This window comes from Pongo pygmaeus, chromosome 3, assembly GCF_028885625.2.
Source record: "Pongo pygmaeus isolate AG05252 chromosome 3, NHGRI_mPonPyg2-v2.0_pri, whole genome shotgun sequence".
Taxonomy (NCBI): Eukaryota; Metazoa; Chordata; class Mammalia; order Primates; family Hominidae; genus Pongo; species Pongo pygmaeus.
In genome coordinates this window covers 188,235,368-188,260,500 of record NC_072376.2, presented here as the reverse complement: position 1 = coordinate 188,260,500, position 25,133 = coordinate 188,235,368, and the positions used below count along the sequence as shown (strand labels likewise).

The following is a 25,133-nucleotide window of genomic DNA, read 5'->3' as shown; positions in this document are numbered from 1 at the left end:
TGTTGATTCCCTTGACATTCCAAAAAAAGTCAACAAGGTTGTTTTCTTTTTAATTAATAAATTAAAATGCATATATTTTGGTTATACAATATGATGTTTTGATACATGTATATATCATGGAATGGCTAAATCAAGCTAATTAGCATATGCATTACCTCACATACTTATCATATTTGTGTGGTAAAAACACTTAAAATCTACTCTCTTGGAAATTTTCAAGTATACAATATATTGTTGTTAATTATAGTCACCGTGATGCACAATAGATTTCTTGAACTAATTGCTCTTATCTATCTGAAATTTTGCATCCTTTAACCAACATCTCCCCAATCCCCTTGAAATAAAGGGGACAAATGTGGGATGAAATGAAGAAAGACTGTCAGACTTCTGGGATTCTATAAGCAGGGAAAAGGCTACTCAAAAGGCATGAACACCACTGAAATTACTGCTGATGGTTGAGAGCACAGGGCCACTCAACAATATGATACTGCCTGTTTCGGAACCCCTCAGCTAATCATCCATTTTCTCTGCTCATTCAAAGCTTACTGTGTGCCAGGCATTATCCTGCATTCTTGATATATAAAGTAAATGACATTAACACATACTATTGAAGATAGATTTGAAACGTAACTGCAAATACAATTTCATACCTAAATAGGAATAATGTACAACTCACCTCAAGTTGTAAAACATCATTTCAAACAAATAAACCATTATACAAAAGGCTTCCTAGGAAAGAACATATTTATTCTTTGTTTTGAAATATACATAGGAATTTCCTAGTTAAATAACCAGAGAAGTTTATTTCTAAGGGAGAGATAACAAAATGCTCAAATGGAAAGAAGTGTGAAATAATAATAATTATCTTTAAAGAAAAATAATCATATGCCAGTTCTAAAATCATTATTTAGAACTGGCATATGTTTTGAAGCAAGGAATGGTAGGAGATACTGTCTATGAAATAGATGAGAGTCAAGACAGCCCACGTGTTCATACAAAATGACTTGAGTGGAGACATTGGCCAGTGGATAGAAACATTTTGGGTATCAGGTATTTTTCAAAACTCTAAAGAAATCTATAAAGTATTTACCACCACAGGTACATATCTTTTTGTGTGGAGTATTGTATTACTCCATTTTCACACTACTATAAAGAACTACCTGAGACTGGGTAAATTATGAAGAAAAGAAGTTTAATCAACTCACAGTTCTTCAGGCTATAGAGGAAGCATGGCTGGGAGGCCTCAGGAAACTTACTTACAATCATGGTGGAAGGCAAAGGGGAAGCAAGCATGTCTTACCATGGGGGGGCAGGAGAGAGAGACAAAGAGAGAGAGAAGGGGGAAGTGCTACACACTTTCCAACAATCAGATCTCATGAGAACTCTATCACATGAACAGAAGAGGGACGTCTGCCCCCACGATGTATCTACTCACTTCCTACCAGGCCCCTCCTTCAACACTGAAGATCGCAATTCAGCATCAGATTTGGGTGGGAACAGAGATAAACCACATCAAGTATGTATATATACACATGCGTGTGTGTATGATTTATAATTCTAGAAGGACTTTTTATAGCTTATGAAATCTATGTTTATAGTCTTTTAAGTTATACACTTTAAATCATTGCTTGTAAGCAATGTGTACGGAAGTTTTTTCAGAAATTCACATTAGAAGTTAAATATAGCAATAGTTAGGAGAATGGAAAAGAGAAAGGATAGTCAATATAGGGTAAAAATGAATTTACTTATGTCCAATAGAGAAGTCAGAGAATGCAAAAGTTCCTAGGCTTATACTGGGAGACCAGGTTGTTAGTTATGCCACTAACAATATATAGGATTCCAGGTCTGAAGGGAACCTTGCCAGGGAGATGAAAAGATTAGTGTTGAATGCTTTAGTTGGAAGTCCTATGAGTTTATCATACTGGAGACTTCCACTAAGTTGTGAAACATTCTATTCTGGTTCTTACCTATAAAGAATGGGCTTGAGAGACATGAACATATAAGTGATATTTAAATCACGGGCATGGAGTGGGGAAATCAATGGAGGGATATGTAAAGAAAGGAAGAGGTTTGAAAAGAGAATCCTGATAAAATCAATACTTTTACTTATTTTATTTGTTTGCTTATTTGTTACTTATTAAAGGCTACAGAATTAGATACTGAAGTTTTTAAGTTCTGAAGTTGAATAGATCCAAGATAGGTTATTGGTTAAGTCATCCACAGTTATTCTGTGTTTTTTTAAACTCTCAAGAAAAATTTGGGGTTTATATATAGGAAGTGTTAATAATCCATAGACGAGGATTTTAACAAATATGGGGAGTGATATAAAGGACTATAATAAAGATGAGAAATTGAGGGAAAAGGACAGGAAAGTGAGGGGAAAAGGATTAATAGCTTTAATTCAATTATTTTAAATGGGGATGGATGGATTTTTACGTGAGGTGCAAGGATAATGGTGGTTCAGAAACAGAAATAGGAAGGGATTCAAGATGGCTGACTAGCTGCAGCCAGGAGGAACATCTCCCACCAAGGGACAGTGATATGGGGCAGACTGGCATCCTACAAGTAGATCTTCAGAGGGAAGGAATTGAGAGTGGACAGGGGGAGGACACAAATACTGGGCTGAATGGGGAGAAAGCTGAGAACCCTGCACAGGGTGGATAAGCACCAAGACTCATTCCTGGCCCCCAGTGACTCCTGGCGAAGGGGTAATTCACACAGGTGAGGAGTGACCTACACTTACAATGGACCTCTGGAATCCTAGCAGAAGACAACCTCCTGACCCCCACAGACACTTGAGCTGGCAGAAAGAGCTGCTTAGAGAAATGACATGGCAGGGCTCTAGCCTGTGTAGTTCAGAGGATTTGGCATGGGAATGGCTTCAGTGGAGCATGGCCAGTGATGCTCATCCCCCAAAGCTTGCCATGCTCCTCTAGGAACTCTAGGAGACTTTAGCCTCAGGGTGACTGTAGGACCTGGACAGAGCAGAGCAGTCATGCCCATGGGATGAGGGCCCCTCCATCTACTGGCATCTCCTGGGGCCCCAGCCTGACCACATCCACTTGCAGTGCAGCCTCGGTTGCCCAACCAGGGCAGTTCCTGGGGGCTCACATTATAGCTCCTTTTCCAGAAGACCATGCCTGACTGTTGGAAAGCTCCAGCAGACTAACTCTTACCAATGCACACCAGCCCACCCAGTTTCCCCTCGCTGAAGACTCCCCATGCAGCTTTTCCAGCATGCACTCACTCATGGCCCCCTTACCACTTTGCCAGCACAAGCTCACTCAGCCACCCCCTCCTTGTGATGCTGCTTTGCCACCGCCGATGTGAACTCATGCACAGATGCCAGGAAACTCACCCCCACAGTGCCATTACCACCGCTGGTACAAACTTGTGCACAGGTGCCAACAACCTCAGCTCTGCCAGTGCCCCCATCACCACTGCCACCATCAGCACAAGTGCTAGCAGAGAGGCTGACAACCCTACCCCCTCTAGATGCCCTTGCCCAGCCAACATGCATGCACCCCACCATGCTGCTGCAGCTGCTGGCACATGTAAGCAAGCACAGATCCCACTGCCTCTGTCCCAAAAAAGCACTTTGGTTGGCAGCCCCTGGAAATTGGAGTGTTGTGGCTAGTGTACCAGGAAAACCTCAGCCCTTCCAGCGCACCAGGTTCATAACCTCAAGGGACCAAAAAACGAGCTGGGGGGCTCAGTACCAGCTGACCAGAGTTAGAGCACCCATCCCAGGAGTGCCGAGCTGAGCTTTGGACTCCTAAAATCCTCTGGAAGTGAAGTCAGTGGACTGAACTCACCTTCTGCCACAATCAGACTCCCAAGAGCAACAAAGAAGATAAAAGCAAAATACCCCATCCAAAGGCCAGCAACTTCAAAGATGGAAGGATCATCAGCCCAGACAGATAAGAAAGAACCAGCATGAGAACTCTGTCAACTCAAAAAGCCAGATTGTCTTCTTACCTTCAGATGATTGCAGTAGTTTCCCAGCAACGGTTCTTAACCAAGCTGAAATGGCTGAAATGACAGAGAATTCAGAAGGTAGATGGATCATCAAGATTTAGGAGAAAGTGCAAGCCCAAGACAAGGAATCTAAGGAAAACAAACAAACTATACAGGAGGTAAAAGATGAAACGTCCATCTTAAGAGATAACTAAACTGATCTGATACAGCTGGAAAACTCACTTCAAGAATGTCATAATATAGTCATATGTATTAATAGCAAGATAGATAAACTGAGAAAAGAATCCCAGAGTTCAAAGACTAGTTCTCCAAATTAGCTCTGTCAGACAAAACTATGAAGAGGCTTAGACAACTACACAATAACAGTGGGAAACTTCACCTCCAATTGACAGTATTAAACAGACCATAGCAGCAGAAAACTAACAAAGTTATTCAGGACATGATCTTGGCACGTGACCAAATGGACCGAACAGACATCTAGAGGAATCTCTACCCAAGTACAACACGGTGTACATTATTCTCATCTGCACATGGCACACACTCTAATATCGACCATACAATCAGCCATAAAATGATTCTCAGAAAATTAAACAACTAAATCATACCAACTATACTCTCGTATCACAACACAATAAAAATAGAAATCAATAGTAAGAAGATTGCTCAAAACCATACAATTACGAGGGATTTAAACAACCTGTTTCTGAATGGCTTTTGGGTAAACAATGAAATTAAGGCAGGAATTAAGAAATTACTTGAAACTAATGAAAACTATGATACAACATACCAGAATCTCTGGACACAGCTAAAGCAGTGTTAAGGGAAAAGTTTTTAGTGCTACATGCACACCTAAAAGTTAGAAAGATCTCAAATTAACAACGAACATGTTATCTAGAGGAACTAGGAAAATAATAGCAAACCAACCCCAAAGCTAGCAGAAGACAAGAAATAATAATCAGAGCTGAACTGAGTGAAACTGACACATTCATAAAACCATAAAAAGATACAAATCCAGCAGGAGTTGGCTTTTTGAAAAAATAAATAAGATTAATAGACTGCTAGATAAATAAAAGAGAGAGAGAGAGAGAGAAAGATCCAAATAAGCCCAATGAGAAATGACAAAAAGGAGATTACCATTGACCCCATAGAAATACAAAAAACCCTCAGAGACTGTTAAAAACATCTCTATGAACACAAGCTAGAAAACCTAGAAGAAATGGATAAACTGCTGAAAACGTTCAACATCCCAAGACTGAACCAAGAAGAAATGGAATCCCTGAACAGACCAATAATGAGTTCCAAAATTGAATCAGTAATAAAAAGCCTACCAACCAGAAAAAGCTCAGGACCAGAAAGAATTATAGACAAATTCTACCAGATGTATAATGAAGAGCTGGTACCATTTCTAATGAAACTATTCCAAAAAATTAAGGAGGGACTCCACCCTAACTCATTCTATGAGGCCAGCATCTTCCTGATACCAAAACCTGGAAGATATACCACAAAAAAAGAAAACTTCAGGCCAATATCCTTGATAAACATAGATGCAAAAATCCTCAACAAAATACTAAGAGCCATCTTTAGAAACCCATAGCCAGTATCACAGTGAATGGTAAAAACCTGGAAGCATTCCCCTTGAAAATGAGAAAAAGACAAGGATACCCTCTCTCACCAATTTCATTCAACAAGGTACTGGAAGTCCTAGCTAGAGCAATCAGGCAAGTGAAAGAAATAAAGGGCATCTAAATAGGAAAAAAGGAAGTGAAATTATCTCACTTTACAGAAAATATAATTCTATAACTAGAAAGCCTCATAGTCTCTGCCCCAAAGCTCCTAGATCTAATACAGTACTTCAGCAAAGTTTCAGGATACAAAACAGAGTACAAAAATCTACAGCATTTCTATACAACAACAGTGTCCTAGCTGAGAGCCAAATCAAGAACATAATCCCATTCATAATAGCCACAAAAAGTATAAAGTATAAAATACCTAGTAATACAGCTAATGAGGGAGGTAAAAGATTTCTTCCATAAGAATTACATAACACTGCTGAAAGAAGTAAAAAATGACACGAACAGATGGAAAAACTTTCTGTGCTCATGGAGAGAAAGAATCAATATTCTTAAAATGGTCATACTACCCAAAGCAATGTTCAGATTCAGTGCTATTCCAATCAAATTACCAATGACATTCTTTACATAATTAGAAAAAAAGTTTTGAAAAATTCATATGGAATCGAAAAAGGCTCAAATAGTCAAGGCAATTCTAAGCAAAAAGAACAAAGCTGAGGCATCATATTATCTGACTTCCAAATATACTACAAGACTACAGTAACCAAAATGGCATGGTACTGGTGCAAAAACAGACACATAGATTAAAGAAATGGAACAGAGCGCTCAGAAATAAAGCCAAACATGTAGAACCAACTGATCTTCAACAAAGCTGGCAAAAACAAGCATTAGGTAAATAACTCCCTATTCAATAAATGGTGCTGGAATTCTGGCTAGTCATATGCATAATATTGAAACTGGTCCCCTTCCTTACACCATATACAAAAATCAACTCAAGATAGACTAAATACTTAAATGTAAAACCTAAAACTATAAAAACCCTGGAAGATAACCTAGAAAACACAATTCTAGACATAAGAATGGACAAAGATTTCATGATGAAGATGCCAAAAGCAATTGCAACAAAAATTGACAGCTGGGACCTATGTAAACAAAAGACTTCTGCACAGCAAAAGAAACTATCAACAAAGTAAATTTTTAAGACAACCTACAGAAGGGGAGAAAATATTTGCAAACTATGCATCTGACAAAGCTCTAATATCCAGAATCTATATGAAAATTAAGCAAATTAGCAAGTAAAAACAAACAACCCATTTAAAAGTGTTCAAATGACATGAGCAGACACCTTTCAAAAGAAAACGTACATGTGGATAAACAAGCATATGAAACACAGTTCAACAATACTAATTAGAAAAATGCAAATCAAAACCACAATGAGATACTATGTTCAGAATGGCTATTATTAAAAAGTAAAATAATAATAATAACAGATGCTGGTAAGGTTGTAAAGAAAAGGGGATGCTTATACACATTTCATAGGATTGTAAATTAATTCTGGCATTGCGGAAAGCAGTTTTGCAAAACTACCACTTAATCCAGCAATCCTATTGGGTATATACTCATAGGAATATAAATTGTTCCACCATAAAAACACATGTACATGTATGTTCATCACAGCACTGCTCACAATAGGAAAGAATCAACTCAAGTACCCATCAATGACAGACTGGATAAAGAAAATGTGGTACATATACACCATGAAATACTATGCAGCCATTAAAAAGAATGAGATTATGTCCTTTGAGATCACATAGGCAGAGCTGGAAGCTATTATCCTTAGCAAATTAACACAGAAACAGAAAACCAAATACTGCATGTTCTCACTTATAAGTGGGAGCTAAACATTGAGTACACATGGAGACAAAGGATAGAACAACAGACATGAGGGCCTACTTGAGGGTGGAAGGTGGGAGAAGGATAAGGATTGAAAAACTACCTATAAGGTACTATGCTTACTACCTGGGTGACAAAATAATCGGTACATCAAACCCCCATAACACACAGTTTGCCTATGCAACAAACTTACATGTGGATCCCTGAAGCTAAAGAAAAGTTTAATTAAAAAAAATAGAAATAAGGAGATTAGAATGCTGACATTTCCTAACCATGTTTTGAATATGAAATGAAAATAAAACAAAAAGAAAAAAATAATATTCCACCCATGCATGGAAAGAAATGAAAGGACATCAACAGCTTGGGGAGCGAGATGGCAGAGTGCTGATTTTATTAGTTTACAAAAACAATTTAATTTTTTTAAACTATCTTTCCTTTCTTCCAATGCAGATTTTTGTTCTTAGTTTTTATTTCTTGAAATGAATGTGTTTACTTCTTGAGATGGGTGATTTCTTTTTTTTCTAATGTATGCCATTATACACATTTCATTCTAAGTTCAACTTTAGCTGTATCTCATGATTTCTATGTGGTATTTTATATTTCAAAATCTTTCAAAGTTTTGCTATTACTTTTTGATTCCACATTATTTATAACTAAGTTAATTATAATTTTATATTTAACAATATATAATTTATAATTGTATTTATAATTATTTATAGACAATAAAACATTACTAGGTAAGTGTGTTTCAGTGGTATACCTTTCAGTATAAGTAAAAGCACCTTCGTGTTCTTGTACAAAGATGGGGGCAATTACGGACAATAAATTGACATGCTTACTTTTAATGTAATCATTGAATAGTTTCTCATAAAATGAGTGTGGATTATTATAATAAAACTATTCGGTTTTATAACCACTGAATGACTTCTTTTTTTTTTTCTGTACATTTGTGGTAAGGCTCATGCTACAAGTCAAAGATCAGAAGTTGACTCTTCTGGTAAAATATCAAAAGAATAACATACCAATTCAGGACCATAGAAGGTCCTTAATATGGTTTGACTCTTGTGTCCCCACCCAAACCACATCTTGAATTGTAATCCCCATGTGTCAGGGGAGGGACCTGGTGGAAGGTGGTTGGATCATGGGGGTGGATTTCCCCCATACTGTTCTCATGATAGTGGGTTCTCACGAGACCTGATGGTTGAGTGATGATCCTCCCTTGCTCACTCTCTTTCCTGCTGCTATGTAAGATGTTACTTGCTTCCCCTTTGCCTTCCACCACAGTTGTCATTTTCCTGAAGCCTCCAAAGCTATGTGGAACTATAAATCGGTTAAGCCTCTTTTAAAAATAAATTACTCAGTCTCAGGTAGTTCTTTGTAGCAGTGTGAAAATGGACCAATACAGAGAATTGGTACTAGAAGTGAGGTGCTGATATAAAGATACTTGAAAATGTGAAAGTGACTTTGGAACTGGGTAATGGGGAGAGGTTAGAAGAGTTTGGAGGTCTTAGAAAAAGACAGGAAGATGTGGGAAAGTTTGGAACTTCCAAAATACTTGCTGAATGCGTTTGATCAACATGCTAATAGTGGTATGGACAATGAAGTCCCAGCTGAGGTGGTTTCAGATGGAGGTGAGGAATTGATTGGGAGCTGGAGCAAAGGTCACTCTTGCTATACTTTAGCAAAGCGACTGGCAACATTTTTCCTCCGGCCTAGAGATCTGTGGAACTTGGAACTTGAGAGAGATGATTTAAAGTATCTGACAGAAGAAATTTCTAAGCAGCAAAGTACTCAAGATGTGACCTGGCTTTTTCTGAAAGTGCAAAGTCATGCACTCATAAAGAGATGGTCTGAAATTGGAACATATTTTTAAAAGGGAAGCAGAGTGTAAAAGTTTGGAAAATTTGCAGCCGGACCATTTGGTAGAAAGAAAAACCCATTTTCTGGGGAGAAATTCAAGCCGCTCACTGCAGAAATTTGCATAAGCAAAGAGAAGCTGAATGTTAATAGCCAAGGCAATGGGGGAAATGTCTCCAGGGCATTTCAGAGATCCTCACAGCAGCCCCTCCCATCACAGTCCTGGAAGCCTAGGAGGGAAAAATGGTTGTGTGGGCCAGACTCAGGGCCCAACTGCTCTGTGAAACCTCAGGAGATGGTACCCTGCATCCCAGCCACTCCAGCTCCAGCTGTGGCTAAAAGGGGTCAAGATACAGCTCTGACCATTGCTTCAGAGGGGACGAGCCCTAAGCCTTGGCAGCTTCTATGTGGTATTGGGCCTGTGGGTGTGCAGAAGACAAGAGTTGAACTTTAGGAGCCTCTGCGTAGATTTCAAATGATGTATGGAAATACCCCGATGTCCAGGCAGAAGTCTGCTGCAGGAGTGAAGCCTGCATGGAGAATCTCTATTAAGGCAGTGCACAGGGGACATGTGGGGTTGGAGCCCCCACAAAGAGTCCCCACTGGAGCAATGCCTAGCGAAGCAGTAAGAAGAGGGCCACCATCCTCCAGACCCCAGAATGGTAGATCTCCCAACAGCTTTCACCATGTGCTTGGAAAAGCTGCAGGCACTCAATGCCAGCTCATGAAAGCAGTCATGGGGACTCTACCCTACAGAGCCACAGGGGTGGATCTTCCTAAGGCCATGGGATCCCACCCCTTGCATCAGCATGCCCTTGATGTGAGACATGAAGTCAAAGGAGATCATTTCAAAGGTTTAAGATTTAATGACTGCCCTTATGGGTTTTGGAATTGCATGGGGCCTGTAGCCTCTTTGTTTTGGCCAATTTCTCCCTTTCGGAATGGAGAAATATACCCAATTCCTTTACCCCCTTTGTATCTTGAAAGTAACTAACTTTTTTACTTTGCAGGCTCATATGCAAAAGGGACTTTTTTTTGGTCACAGGTGAGTATTTGAACTTGGACTTTTGAGTTACGCTGGAATGAGTGCAGACTTTCAGGGACTGTTGGGAAGGTATAATTGGTTTTGAAATGTAAGAAGGACATGAGATTTGTGAGGGGCCAGGGGTAGAGTGATATGGTTTGGCTCTGTCTCCCCCCAGTCTCATCTCAAATTGCAATCCTTATTTGTCAGGAGAGGGACCTGGTGGTGATTTGATCATGAGGGTGAACTTCTCCCATGCTGTTCCCATGACAGCGAGTGAGTTCTCAGGAGGTCTGATGGTTAAAAGTGTGGCACTCTCCCTGCTCCCTGCTGCTATGTGAGACGTGCCTTGCTTCCCCTTCCATCATCATTGTAAGTTTCCTGAGGCCTCCCCAGCTATGTGAAGCTGTGAGTCAATTAAACCTGTTTCTTTATAAATTAGCCAGTCTCACATACTTCTGTATAGCAGTGTAAAAACAGATTAATACAGTATTTTTAAATTTGATATAGGGAACCAACCCATGGGGACAGGCTTCACTGTATTAGGCAACATCACCACAATAACCTGACATTTATCAGACACATCAGGTGATTGCATCAGGATTTCCATGATTCTTTTAATCCAGAAGCAGGTCAGTTTTTAAAAACACTGCTACCTTTACCCCAAGACCAAGATAACAAGAATTATTAGGTAGACCAGAATGAAATTAAATAATTTGAAATTTCTTTTTTCTTATACCATCTATAATCCTTAATTTAACAGGCTGTATTTGTACAAATGGAAATTAAATTCATGGTAAATAGAATCTTATCTCAATTGACCCCCTGAATTTATAATAATAACCATATAAAATAATAATAATAACCATATAAAAATAATAATAACCATATAAAAGTTTGTACTGCAGATTAAAACATAGAAATTTATTCATAAAAACTTAATGATGATTTTCTAACTAATGGTATATATTTATCATTCTTGAGTATGATACCACTTAAAACAATGGTTATACATCATGCTAAAAGGCTTGACTGATTCCCTTTACTAGTTATGAATGCATAATCATTTTCATAGGTCAATAGATTTGTCTTTGTTTATTTGGCTTTGCTTGGATAAATGGAATGTATAATCATGACCATGCTGAAAATGTCACATTTAAAGTCAAATATTACTTAAATAGGTCTTATAAGCCCTGTTTTAGGCAAAAAGATCCCACTTCACATGTGAAGTGATGTCTATTAAGTGCTTCTAGAATATGTAATTAATGTCACTAAATAATTAATATCACTTTTAAACAGGCAAGGAATGTTGGCAAAATAGAAGATCCTAGTATGAAAAAAGTCAGAGAGGCTTCAAAGAAATCTGAGAAAAATACTTTGTATGGCTCTTTTTTCTGATCTTTATAAAAAAGCAGATAAAGGCTGTAAAAATAATTCTGACTCACACTAGTAGTTTTAATTATAACATTAAGGACTTTATGGACCCTACAGGCATATGTTAACCCTCAAGTTTTAATATCATATGGCTGTCATCATGGTAACATTGTGGTTTTGTCTATTAATATCTCATTATATCTGCGTAAATAACTCTAAATAAGCAAACCTTCATGTTAATGATACCAAATCTAAAAGTAGCTAAATAAGCTGATGTGAACAAGTCTTTGACCAGAGGAGGTACTGAGAAAGCAAAACTAATATCTTGTTCTGCCACCATGAGGTGTGATCATGCACTTACTTCACTTCCTACAGCCCTGGAAGAAAACTAACCACTTTACCCTGAGATATTAAAAACAATAGCAAAAACAGTGTACCTTGAAATATACCCGTAACTATGTAAAATCTACCCTTTATATATGTTTCTGACCCCTCAATAAAAGGGAAAGAAGGGGGGAAGGAAGAAAGAAAAGAGGGAGAAAGGTAGGGAAGTAGGGAGGAAAGGAAGGAAGGAGAGAGGAAAGGAGGGAGGATAGAAGGAAGAGAGGGAGAAAAAGGAAAGATTGTATTCATAAAATTTGCAACACTGACTTGTGATCAGTCTTGTGTTTCTGATAATCATGTGAGAAAATGGCTATTTTTCCACCAGTTAACTATAAACTTGGTAGCCTCAGGCTTGTTTGTTTCTTTCCATCTAAATATGTATTGTGTCTTTTATTTGGATAATCCATCCTCGTGAAATCTGATCTGCCTTTCAAGCTTTTGTAGGTAAACTTTATTTTTTCCATGATGTCCTGATTTTAGGAAATGTGAACAATTGATGAACGTAACTCAAAATGAAATATTATAAATTATTTTACATCTCTCAATTCTAATGAACAATTGCCAAAACCCATTTATTTTATTATTTTCATTCAAAGGTATGTGATAAAATATTTTCTGACTTGTTTAAAAATAAAAATGGCATTTATTTGCAAATGCTGGCTTGGAGGGAAATCTATACTTGAAATATTAAAGGGGAAAATATCCAGTTGTTTGATGATTCATTTTTCTGTCCTGTTTTCAGAATATTCAAACCATAATAATAAAACTTTGTCTATTCCTTATTCTAGATGATTTCTGAAGGAGGTAATTAAAGTCTCTTCTTAGCCAACATCAGTACTTCATGAATTAGACAGTGTTTTGAGGTGGGCTGTTAGAAAAGGAAGTAGAAAAGAAAGTATATATTTATAAGTACTATGATCAAAAAAAGAAGTGCTACTATCTGTGGTGGATTGGATGGTGGCTCCCAAAAAGATATGTCCCATGTCCTAACCCCAGGAACCTGTGAATGTACTCTTATTTGGAAGAAAGACTCTTTGCCGATAAATAAGTTGAGGACCTTGATATGAGATCTTCCTGGATTATGGTGTGCCCTAAATCTAATGACAAGTGCCTTTATCAGAAAGGAGAAGGCGAGAAGACACAGTCACAGAGAAGGCCATGTGGAGACCCACATAATGATGGAGACAAAGACTGCAGTAATGCTGCCACAAGCCAAGGAATTCCTTGAGCCACCAAAAACTCAAAGATTCAAGGAAGAATTCTGCCCCAGAGTCTCTTCAGAGGGAGCTTTTCCCTGCCGACACCTGGATTTTGGACTCTTCAACTCCAACATTTTGGGAGAATGAAATTCTGTTGTTTTAAGCCACCAGTTTCTGGTGATTGTAATGGCAGCCCTAATAAAACATTATACCAACAATCCCCTGTTTTCTTATCCTGAGCCCCAGTCAAGGTATTCAGATGATCTCATGATCATCTTGTAATTCATATTTGGTACAAGCATGTCTTAAAACAAGGTCATCTGAGTAGTATACGTTTATCTTTGTTTTGCTGTACATTTTATGAAAACATTATTTTATGAAACCTAAGCAAAGTCTGAATATTTAAAAAAGGAGAGAAACGTAGAGCACTTCTGTCTATACAGAAGTTTTTCCTCCTCCTTCATAAAAATGATATTACAAATAAAACCTTAAGAAATCCACCATGCATCCCTTCACTCTCAAGTCTTCTTAATTGCTCACCTACTTCTCTAATATTTTGGTTTAGGGTGGCATTACTGGACTTAGGAACAGTATTTTCACATTCCCATTCCATTTCTCTCTGTTCCATCCTTAGTTAACTTCCCCAAATTCTTTAGTTTCATATCTTCCACATAATTCATTCTACCTAGTAGACTTCTTGCCCCGCCCCAAAATTTCTTGGTTTTTTAATATTTAAATCTTCCTTCTTATTTGTTATCTCCACTTTGAATTTTCCTTGTGGCCATATCCACATGCTGAAATGTTCATTTATATTTAGAGATCCTTCAAATAATCATTGTCCCCAGTGTCTTTTCAGATATAGCTAGTCAGAATATTTCCTCATATTCTTCAGCTGCAGTCATGAAAATCTTTCATCATCTCTAATATCTATTATTGCACAAGACCATGCAGCTGCCACCACACTTTTGTTGGACTACGAACAATGAAATATCATTAATTTCTGAAAAACTTGCCCTAACCTGTATCACTTGCTTCTTTTACTCCTGGCTTTTAACATTGCAATTTGTCATAATGTTTTAATACCTTATTCAAGTGGTGTGGCAGGCACTAATTAGTTGCTATTCTGAGATCCTTCTTATATGAAAAAGTATAAAATGTGATTTGAATAAGGAATAGGAACTGCTTCAATCCGAGGCTCAGAAAATGCTTTCTGAGAAAAAAAAAAAATATTCTGAAATTTGAAATGCTTAGGAACTAGCCAGGTGAATAGGGTACGTAAAGAAATGAGGTAGCAGCATGTACGAAGACATTCAGAGGAAAGGAAATATGATCTGTTTGAAAACCTTAAAGAATACTGTAGTTTTTGGTATAGAAATTCTGGTTGAGAAATCACCTGATAAAATGGGAGAGATGGCCTGGTTTGACTACAGATGTTTAGGTTTATAAAAGGTTATTTTTCACAATATAAAAGTCAGATGTTTTTGAACTTTGACAACTGAAAAAGAGTAAAATAACTTAGGATTCAACAGTAAGAATCTTTAGAAATATATCAAAGTAATATGATTTTTAAAAATAGAATGGAAAATTGATGATAGCTGCAAAAATAGCTAGGAGTGTTTATAAATGAATACATCATCATTTCCATAACTCTCTTTGGTGGCCTAGATGGCTAACGGCTTGACACAGTTCATTCTAGCTTTAGGATGTAAAGTGAAGGAATTAGTGACCTCTTTCATTGAGGAAGAAGGCTCTATGGAAATTATTTGCAAATTGTGAGTAAAGATTTTACTGGTTCTCAGAAAAAAAAGATTTTACTGGTTCTGTACATAATGCAACAAGTAAGTATCAATGTGTACGGCATGACATCTATTTAAAATGTGTTTTTTAATAATAGAAATTAAAACCCCCTTGTACTAAGAAGTGAAAAACAGTGAAATTAATTTACCTGTAGTAACAAATTGATTATTTTTAGAGGAGAGAATCTGGCATTGATTCTTGCTCCTGTTGTTCAGGAAAGTCACATTCTTCTGGAATAAGAGGAACTCATTGTATTTAAAATATTATCATAGATGATAAATTCTCATTGTTCTATATTGGCATAAAAATGCTCTTTTAAACTGAACAAGATCACTCTCCAAATCATTTTTTCCTCCTAGGATAGCACTTAGTGATATGAGCGTAGTTGAAAAAAAAATATAAGGATATCATGCCCATGTCTTTTTGGTGACATGACATGAACTTTATGCTTCAATAGAAGGTAAATTTTAGTTGTAATGTGGAATAACAATGAAAAAAAATAGTACCGTTTAGGAGGCTTTATCTTATCCTTGCCATTCAAATACAAGTGGGAGCAACTTAGAACAAATACATAGGTAGTTTTTTACTGCAATATTTTGTCAATAAAATAAAATAACGTTTTAAAGTTATAATGAGTTGCCAGGGCAGGGGAGGAGTGAGGGGGGAAGTTTACAGTGGTAATAGAACATAAACGAAGTAAATTTAGGAAATGGTATATTCTGCTAAAGTAGTAAACTTCATAAAATGTTGTTTCAAAAAAATGTCAAATAAGTAACAAATTTATCTTCGTTAAGTAAAAATTAAGATAAATTAAAAATAATATTTTTTGACATTTCAAAATCTTATTTAGTCACTTTTCTTTGTTCTACATGTTAAAGAAAACTGCTCAAAAACTTCTTTCACTTTTTGCTTTTATTTGGGAATTCAAGTCGAAATTACATTAATATTATAGAGACAGAATTTCCACAATGAAAGTTGATTGCTGGATTTCAACTATCTACTCTCAGAGGGATACAGTGAAAGAGACTGAATTGCTGTTATTGAGGGTCTACAATGCCATTATTTATTAGATTGACCTGAATCCCAATTTTGCCCTGGGCTGTTGTGATTTGTAACCGTTGTCCCAGTGTACTTATTAAAATTGACTTCCTTTTGTTCTCAAAAGTATCCAGATTGGACAGTAAATTATATGGTCACTCTATTTAGTTAATATTTGAGGCATACTTTTTATGTTTCTACCAGTGCAAACATAATTCTCATAAGCAAACTTGTCAGAGAAGTGCCCATTTTTCAAATGAATAAACTAAGCCTTCACATAAATAAGCAATTCATGTAATCCAGGAGCAAATCCCAAATTGCTGACTCAGAAGTCTACATCTTTCTATTTACAGAGGCACACAGCCTTTCCAATAATTGCTAAATGAATAATGAAGTGAAATACTGTGTTAAGTATTTGAAGGAAAGAGTAAATGGTAGGACTGCAGCACTGGGAATCTGTTGAATCAAAACTTCTAAATAGATTAAGTCAACCAGATTAACTTGCCTATTTCGTAAATATGGATAATTTTTATATTGCTTCCTAAATACCTAAGCCTCAACTGTATCAGAAAGCAGCAAAAGGCAAAACAAAAAACAACAAAATAAACAAACAAAAAAGTCTTACTAGACATTCACTATGAATGGGGTAGTAGGTTTACTTTAAGATAGAACATTTTAACTTGATGAAGATCTCCAAGAATGGTTCCCTGTGGTCCCAAACCTCATAGTGTCCCAAAAGTGTCCTGTGTATACATGAGCTTATTGAGTTTATGTTGTTTTTCTTATTTACATATTTTAATCTAACAATAAATTCTGAATTTCACATGGGAAGGTACCTTGAAATTTGATAAGCATTCAATGCATTTCGTGTATTATATGTAGACCCTTCTATTGTTATATAACTTTATTTTATTTGAGAACTGACAACAGAGAGATCTTATCTAAGGAGGTTGACTGGTTTTCCAAACAAGGGCTCCTCAATTGTAAAACTAGGGTATTTTGGTAAAAAATTTATAGCACTGGCAGCTCACGCTCCTCATAGCTTTGATGCCTCTAATATATGAACACAGTTACAACAATATGTACTATGTCTTTATCTCTATTGATTATGTATCTATCTATCATCTGTGTATCCATTTTTCTTTCTCTCTATCCATTCAAGTAATGTAATATGAACTAAAAGTATTAATTTTGCTTTAGTTCACAGCTTTCTAAGGGACTAGAGAATTGTTTCTATCTCTTTTAACCCATCTTTTTGCATCTAATTATAATATCAGAAAAGTTAGCTGTGGGCCAAATTGAAGTACCCATTTCAGATGAACAGACTCACTAGACAAAAGACTGACAGACCCTGAAAAGTTAACTACAACAGCGGTTTTCAATTCCATCTGTGCATCAGCATCTCCTGCAGAAGATGGGAAACCCCAGACCTGAGTCAGAATCTCTGCGGATGAAGCTCTGATATATTACTTATAAATATCACAACAGATATGTGGCTCATAGTGAAAAAATAATAAGATGAATTGAAAAAGAAGAGTTTCGGTTATAGAAAATTAAACTGCAATATCAGCGTTAAAATTTGTATCAGTTAAGATTATGATTGCAATCGACACTAGAAAAACCCAAGTGTTTTGAACTATAAGATTATGCATTAAAAAATAGAAATAAAAATACAAAGAAATAAAATGGTAAATATGGCAGAAATAGAGATTAAAATTAAAATGCTTTGTTTGAGATTTCTGATACTGAAATTATCAGAAAATGAGAAACTACAAACTTTATGATATATGCATTATATCATAATAATGCTGGTATATCAAAGAGAAATATAAGGTAATAAACTTCATAATTAATTCACTAATGATATTTAAAAATAGACTTGGCATATGAAAAAAAGCTCAATATGACTGATCATTAGAGAAATGCAAATCAAAAACACAATGAGATACCGTCTCACATCAGTCAGAATGGCTATTATTAAAAAGTCAAAAAAAAACAGACGCTGGTGATGTTGCAGAGAAAAGGGAACACTGTTGGTGGGAATGTAAATTAGTTCAACTATTGTGGAAAGCAATGTGGCAACTCCTCAAAGAGCTAAAAACAGAAGCACCGTTCAACCTAGCAATCACATTACTGGGTATACCCCAGAGGAATATAAATCATTCTCCTATAAAGACACAGCACACCTATGTTCATTGCAGCGCTATTCACAATAGTAGAGACACAGAATTAACCTAAATGCCATCAATGGTAAACTGGATAAAGAAAATGTGGTACATGTGCACCATGGAATACTGTGCAGGCATAAAAAAGAAAGAGATAATGTCTTTTGCAGGAGCATGGGTGGAGCTGGAGGCCATCATCCTTAGCAAACTAACATAAAAACAGAAAACCAAATACCGCATGTTCTCAATTATAAGTTGGAGCTTAAGGATGAGAACATATGGACACAAAGAGGGAACAATAGACATTGGGGCCTCCTTAAGGATGGAGGAAAGGAGGAGGGAGAGGATTAGGAGAAATATCTACTGGGTACTAGGCTTAATACCTGGGCGATGAAATATTCTGTACAACAAACTCCTGTGACATGTGTTTACCTGCACAGCAAACCTGCTCGTGTACCCCTGCACCTAAAAGTTTTTTTTTTTTTTTAAATAGAGTTTGGTAGGCATGTAACTTCTTGACTTTTCTATGATTTAACATATCACAAAAGCTCCTTTTCCACCTCATGTTAGATAGTCATAAGCAATTCAAGTTAAACTCAATTATTTCAGTATTCTTTTGTCACCTCAAATTTACATTTAGGGAGCTCAAGAAGCTTCTCTTTCACTTCTCTCTAGAATTTTCTTTTCTAAAAGTTTGTATGACCACTATATATAGTGAGGAAGGAGCAAAGTCCCAGCCTGTGGATGTGCTCTGTCCTCTGCTGGGATCCTATTCTCCACCCTTTCAGGCAGAGAGTTTCTTGTTATCCCAGACCCCCTTCTGCTCACTAGCTTCATGGTCCAATCTAATTTATTCTCTAGATTCTTCTAATCACAATTACAAAACATCCTCAGAGCCATTTGCTTTCTGTTCCTTAACTTCCACTCTCTGCCAGTTAAGGAAATGTGAGATTGCTCCTCTTATCTGACCAAATCACATGGGACCTATCTGTGAGGATGTTCCAAATCCATTCTTGGCCCTAGGAGATTTGGGGAGATTTTTAGGTTTCCTAGATGATCAGGTATGAACACACAATAAATCTTATCTATTCGTTGATTCCTGACATCCTTTCTTTTCATCGTTCCATACTGTGGCTAATTTTGAGATGAAAGAACTGCTTTCCCAGATCTCATTAGTGTCTAGCCCTTTGGTTTCCTCCTCAGACTTTCCCCTTTTTTCACTGCAAAATTTTCATTTAGTTTGGACAAAGGGGAAAAGAAGGATGGGAAAAAATAGTCCTGCTTCCTAAAAGATCATTCAAAATCCTTACTTGGCTTATGCTATGGTCTGAATGTATGTGTCCCCCAAAATTCATATGTTGAAACTTAAACCCCAATGTGATAATATTAAGAGGTGTGACCTTTGGGAGTGATTGGGTCCTATGGGCTGTGGCCCCATGAATGGGATTAATGTCTTTGTAAAAGAGGCCTGAGGGAGCTTGTGAGGCCTTCCTTTCTACCATGTGAGGATACAGACTTGGTTACAGCAGCCCAAATAGACTGAAGTAGCTTACCGCTAGATCCTAATATTGGAAGTTATAAACCAAGAATTGTTACATGTTTACTCTCTGATTATACTTTCTCCCCATTCAGGAAAACTTCATATATTGTCATTCCTTTTTTTTTCTTCTTCTTCTTTTTTGAGACAGAGTTTCACTCTTGTCACCCAGGCTGGAGTACAATGGCATGATCTTGGCTCACTGCAACCTCCGCCTCCCAGGTTCAAATGATTCTCCTGCCTCAGCCTCTTGAGTAGCTGGGATTAGAGGTATGTGCCATCATACCTAGCTAATTTTGTATATTTAGTAGAGATGGTTTTCACCATGTTAATCAGGCTGGTCTCGAACTCCTGACCTCAAGTGATCTACCTGCCTTGCCCTCCCAAAGTGCTGGTATTACAGGTGTTAGCCACCATGCCTGGCCTCATATATTGTCATTTCAATAAAAATAAATGTGGAAAAATATTTCATTTCAATGAAAGTAAATATGAAAATTTAAATAAAATACAAATGAGAAAAATACATTATAGTTAATTAACCAAAACATTCAAAACAGTCTCTCCCACTCTCCCTCTCACTGTGTGTATGTGTGCGTGTGTGTGTGTGTGTGACAGAGACAGAGAGAGACTGGGTATAAATTATGGTAGGTACTAACCAGAGAGATTTTTTTTAAATGAAAATATAGACAAACAGAATTAATTACAAAGTTTAAAATATTAGCTTTTAAGGTATTCTCGGTGTAACATTGAATATGTGTGTGATCTTGGTTATATTTGGTTGGTGGAAATACAATGTAAGAAATTAGTAGATATGCATAAACAATTTTTGTTAATAGAAAGTTATGTTTCTATCAACAATATATTTGGAGACTCTGGTAGGGAAAATATATAGATTCATGTGGCTACAAGAAAAAGGAAGAATCTGGTGCTCAGTTTGGGAGACATTTATCTCAAGGATATATTCGATAGGAGAGTTTGAATTTTTAATCAAAAAGAAATTCAATGAATCTGAGAATTAAAATTCAGAACGTTATTTTGAAATTGAGATGTGCCTTTTGTTTTTAATTTGGATGTGATAAGACCTAGTTCAATAAACCAAACATGTATTTATCCACATTTTTTCACCTTTCACGCTTGTCGGCATTGCTGTTTAGAAGTAAGTCTAGGGTAGAAAATGTCTGCGCACATGCCAGTGTTGGCATTTCAGTGAGTCTGGTTTGGTGATGATTTTGTGCCTCTGCTTATTTGTTTTACCTGCTCCTTTCCACTGCGAAAGAGGTCTGATTCCACGCAAAGAGGACTGGATGGGGGCTCAATCAAATTTGTTTCCTTGCTGATGGTTATACGATCACAGGAGTATTGACGAGTTATGCACTGGGAGTTTTCACTTCAGTTTTTGTTCACAATTCGTGAGACTGCAGGGAGAACATGTTTTGTACTCTACCTGAAATGAGAAATGAAGACTGTGAACTGCTGAAGAAGATTGGAAGAGGAAATTAGACAGATAAAGCTTAAAGTCAGCAGTTTGATTAGCTAAAACTTGATAACTACACACAAAAGTGGAAGGCTGAAAAAAAATTCATTGCTTTCTGAAGTACATGGAAAAATAGTCAAGAGAAATTTAAATGCATAAATATAAAATTTCCCAGTAGAAAATCATTCTTTTACATCAAAGTTGTCAGTGTTAGTGAGCTATTTGAATTGTTAAATCTAGAGTACATTTTCAAAGTACAATTTCTGATTCTAGGAGAAAAGGAGTCATTTCAAAAAAAGAGTTGGCCATTTGTGAAAAACAAAATTAATAATTGAAGGAAAAAAGACATAGTTACCTTTTAAACATAAAAACTGAGGCTTTTAACTCTTATGTAAATTTAATTTTTAAAGACTTTAATATGACATTCCAAGTTTTGATACAAAATTGCTACCTTTTTGGAAAAATAATTTTGCTTTATAAATTATTATTACTCATCTATTTGTTCATTAAATAATCAGTAAGCAGCTGCCAGACAAGGTGCTAGGGCCTTTTCCATTAGATGAATGAACTCAAGTTATTCAGAGACAAGAATGAAGAGACATTATTAAAATTTTAACACAATGTGAAAATTGCTTTAATTGTTCAATTTAAAGTATTTTTGAGTGCTTATTTAGCTTCAAGCTTTATATCATGAGTAGGGACAGAGTTTCATATATAGATATATATGAGAGAGGCTGGGAGCGGTGGCTCACGCCTATAATCCCAGCACTTTGGGAGGCCGAAGTGGGCAGATTACTTGAGGTCAGGAGATCGAGACCGTCCTGGCTAACGCGGTGAAACCCCGTCTCTACTAAAAATACAAAAAAATGAGCCAGGCATGGTGGCAGGCACCTGTAGTCCCAGCTACTTGGGAGGCTGAGGCAGGAGAATGGCGTGAACCCTGGAGGCGGAGGTTGCAGTGAGCAGAGATCGGGCCACTGCACTCCAGCCTGGGTGACAGAGCGAGACTCCGTCTCAAAAAAAAACAAACAAACAAACAAAAAATAGCCAGATGTGGTAGCATGTGCCTGTAATTTCAGTTCCTTGGGAGGGTGAGACAGAAGAATTGCTTGAACCCAGGAGACAGAGATTGCAGTGAGCTGAGATCGAGCCACTGCACTCCAGCCTGGGCAACAGGGTGAGAGTCTGTCTCAACCAAAAAAAAAAAAAAAGAGAGAGAGAGAGATGTGAGAGACAGAGTGAAGGAAAGATGTATAAACAATGAAATTATGTAAATCCTATACAAAAATGAGGCAGACAGGTGGGAAGGACTCCCCAGAAATACTCCAGCTTTCCCGGGCACTGGGGTGGAAACTCAGGAAGTTCCTGTGGGTTTTGCAGCAGGGAGGAGCTTAGCCCCTCCTCTTCCTGTGTGGAACCTGGGATTCAAACTGCGAGGCGAGAAGCGCACCAGCAGGGACTCTGGCTTTGTGGAGAGTCTATGTTTCCCCCTTTTTCCATTTTTCTCACTCCTCAAATCGTCCGCTAGCCTAAATATTCGTAGCTGTGTGATAAGGACCTCATCTTGAGCTGAACTAATGAAAAGTCCTGCAACAAAAAGACATTTTATGTTTTACAAAGTGATCAGAAAGAGGTGGCTGGGTCTTTTTGAAAGCATCAGAATATGCTTTCTAAAGAAAGTCAACTTTATGCTTCAAAAAGGTGGTACAAAATGTGCCTTATCAACTGATATGGAGTAACCAGGAGTGTACTTCACAGAAGAGGTAAAGATTGAGCAGATTATTGAAACAAAATAAGGAAACTGTCAGGAAAACAAAGAGGAGAGGATATTTTACCGAGAAACCAACATGTGCAAAAACAAGAAAGTGCAAATTAGCAGATGGCATTCCGGAAATTTAAAGTAATCTGGCACTGACCAAGGCAGCCTTAGAAATCCCCCTAAACTTGACTAAAGTTTAGACAAGTTTCTTCCTGACTCTAGGCCCTTGATCTCTCTTTTCTTAGAGCAGTTACTTTAGAAAAGTTAAAATTGTAAATTCTTTCTCTGCAGCTTAGAGATGTAAATCTTCTCTTGCAAGTTTTACAGACTAGGAATGTCTTTCTCCAGGTCCTGAGAGTCATCCTTTTGAAAAGTATTCACCAAGAAAGATGGAGTGCCTTTATCCAGTCTCTATAGAAATGCAGGAGCTTAACTTAGATAAGCACGTATTAGCAAACACAGATGGCCGAATCATGTTTACCAACCTCCCTGCAAAGTTCTCTAGTACTTTGTCATTAAAAACTGTCCCCTCTTTTGTTTCAGGGGAGTTAAATTTTGTGTCTCTCCCCTATTGCAATAGTCTTGCCTCCCTCTGCAATTGTCTTTGCCTGTCAACTCTGGCTGTTGTCTTTTTTTTTTTTTTTTTTTTTTAGAGCACATGACAGGGAATTTGTAGAGATAGGTAATGTTAGGGTCACCCCAACCAGACTGTTCCCCCTCCCTTCCTATGGGTCTTACCATGCAGTCCTTGGTGACATCCACACAGCTCCCCTAGGGCTAAAGACAAACCCCCCTTCACTGACTTCTCCAGTAACTGTTTGTCCAGTTACATGATGCGGTTAACATGTCTGTTCACCTCGCATAACAAAGCTCGCAGAAAACATCTCCAGGATGCGGTCAAGACACCTGCACACCTATCTCAGCTCCCCCACCCTGACCCTGTTCCTCGCCCTATAAAGCCCTGCAATAGTCTGTAAGCAGGGCTGCCTCCTCTGCTTTTATCAGGAGGTAGCCCAGCAGGACTGACAATAAATCAGCCTGCCTGAACTCGGCTGTCCTTCCAATTATCCCTTACAGGTAATATCCAGAAAATGAAGGTTTTTGTATACCCTTAGGGGAAACGTTTTAAGCAGGGAAGAGGAAGACAAACTGATTTGGAATCCTAGGACTGGAGGAAAGCCAAATTATAATGGCAGCTTGTCTTATATTCCCCCACCGAACAGAAGACCACACAGGCCTAGTGTTTCCCAGCCCATAATCTAGCAAAAGAAGGTGGCTCAGAAAGGATTAAGCCTCCCTTGGATCAAGTGCATGTCCCTCCAATAATACCAAGCAGGATTCCACCAGCAAGAGGAATCAATCAAGACCCAGTAAACATAGAGGGGCCAGTAGAAGCAATCTCTCACCAGGCTCATCCTGAAACCCCACTCCCACATCCAGGAATACCCAGGTACCTGTGCACCAACCAGCAAGGGGGACTTCACCATAACAAGGGGTGTGTAGACTAGCCCAAGAAATATATTATAAAATACTCCTAGAACCAGTAAGTGAGTTCACCAAGGCTGCAGGTTACAAGATCAACAAACAAAACTTAATCACAATTTGTATGCAAACAAGGAATATTTAGAAATTGAAATTAAAACTCAACTACCATTTGCAATCATTCCAAAGAAAATTTACTACTTAGATAGTAATATAACAAAACATGTACAGAATTGACATGGTGAAAACTACAAAATGTTAATAAGGGAAATTTTTTTAAATCAAATACTGATAGAACATTCAACATAGTAAAGGTGCCAATTCTCCCCAAATTGCTTTATATTAGTTTGGTGCAAAAGTAATTGCAGTTTTTACCATTAAAATTAATGCCATTTAAAAAAAACACAATTACTTTTGCGCCAACAGGTGTAAGCTACTATAAATATTGATATGCAGGTTTTTGCATAAACATAAGTTTTTAGTTGGGCAAACACCTAAAAGTAGAGTGGCTGGGTTGATAGTGAGTGTATAAGGAACTGTCAAATAGTTCAAATGGGCTGTACTATTTCCTAACACCTGTGTTTGAATGTTCCAGTTTGTC

General features: G+C 37.4%; 1 protein-coding gene across 3 annotated transcripts in view; it reads right to left on the bottom strand.

Moving 5' to 3' along the window:
• ADAM29 (ADAM metallopeptidase domain 29) overlaps positions 1–25,133 on the bottom strand; it is a 157,692-nt gene that overhangs the window by 30,470 nt on the left and 102,089 nt on the right. For all 3 annotated transcript variants that reach the window (XM_054485494.1, XM_054485493.1, XM_054485492.1), the window contains one exon: positions 21,072–21,261. The gene's annotated coding sequence lies outside the window, so the exon portion shown is untranslated. The remainder of the gene's footprint in view (positions 1–21,071; positions 21,262–25,133) is intronic.